Raw genomic sequence first — 1,548 nt, 5'->3', positions numbered from 1 at the left:
GCGCCACTCGGCCGGCCGACCCAGAGCTTTTTTGGGACCAGCGGTGCTTCAGTCTTCAGTTGGGTGTTTGTGAACAGGGATGTTTAGGAACTCAAAGATGTTCCTGCATGACTGCACATCCTGAGCATGTTGCCTGGCCCCATGGCAGAGAAAAGAGGCGCTTCACTGTGGAGATGGAAAACAGGAGGAAGAATGCTACCCTGGTCTTATGAAGAGTGCGTAGGCAGCACAAAGCTGCCAGCCTCAGAGACTCACTGTGTGACCTTAAGCAACTCCTCACCCTCTCTCCTTCTAAGTCTCTACTCTTTCCAAGGAAGGGGAATGGGCTGGATGTGCTGTGAACCTCACTGGCGTTGCTGTTTCCTTAGAGCCCCTGGGCAGTTTGTTTTTCTTCCCATCACACTGCATCTGCTTCATTTCTCCTTGTCAGCATACCTAAGCCCAGGAGCTAACCCTCCGCCTAAAACCGCTGCTCATTGCTCTGTGGGCAGGGAGTGTCCTGCTACAAAACACTTCCTGAAGGCCCTTCACCCAGCAGGGTTGAGGAATTGGAGGGGTGACGTCTTTAGAGGTGGAATATGATCACTTAATGGTGTGTAGGCCCAAGAGCAAGCCTGCCAGGAGCACCCGGGCTGGCAGGGGCACGCGGAAGGGAGACATGACTCTGCAGTTCTGGCCACTGCTCTCAGCTCTACGGCCCTTAGTTCTCCGTTGCCTGGTGCCATCAGACATGGAGAAAGGCCACAAAAAACACATACTCTGAGACTCACCCAAGGCAGGGGACAAGATCAAGGGCCTGCTCCAGGGAGCTCTGGGGAGAAATCACACCTCGGAGTTAGTCCCGTTTAGGCAGGTGTAATGCCATGGGTCACACGGGAGCTCAGCTCCCTCCCTAGCAGGTGAACACTGGATAAGGTGCGATGGGAAAAAGACAATGGAGCCACAGACAGGGGCTTCATATTACTCTATTCTCAATGGCAGCAGACCAAGATACAAGAAGCAAACATCCGCCAATACCCCAACAAGAGGTCTTCCCACATCACAGCCCCGATGACGGCTGGTCGGGGCACTGGAGGCAACATCTATGTATCCGCCATTATCTGCACCTGCAGAAGCAGCCACGGGAGTTATATAGCATGTGGAACAACAGTGGCTATGTGCCAACTAGTTACAGAAGTGCTTGCCCAGGGATGCGTCCTGCCCATGCATGGGCACCCGTGACCTTGTAAACAGGGCCGAGAGCCTGGGAACTGCTCTCTTGGACCCATTCCCAACACCTGTGAGGTGAGGGCTTGGGAACTGCTCTCCTAGTGACCTTGCATGTGGGGCTGAGAGCTTGGGAACTGCTCTCTTCGGACCCCGGCACAACAGGGAAGTGGCTTCCATCTATGCACAGCAGCCAGACATTGGCCTGGGGCTGCCCCAGGGGATGGAAATTTCCAGGCACTTTTCTCTCTGTGCTTGTGGGCAATCAGCTTCAGTAGCCCAAGGGCAGGCCTCAGAAGAAAGTCACAGGTGTGAACTGTCAGAAGCAAAGCACACAGAAGC

Source organism: Hipposideros armiger, unplaced genomic scaffold, assembly GCF_001890085.2.
Source record: "Hipposideros armiger isolate ML-2016 unplaced genomic scaffold, ASM189008v1 scaffold_511, whole genome shotgun sequence".
Lineage (NCBI taxonomy): Eukaryota > Metazoa > Chordata > Mammalia > Chiroptera > Hipposideridae > Hipposideros > Hipposideros armiger.
Note: the sequence above shows the minus strand (reverse complement) of the source record.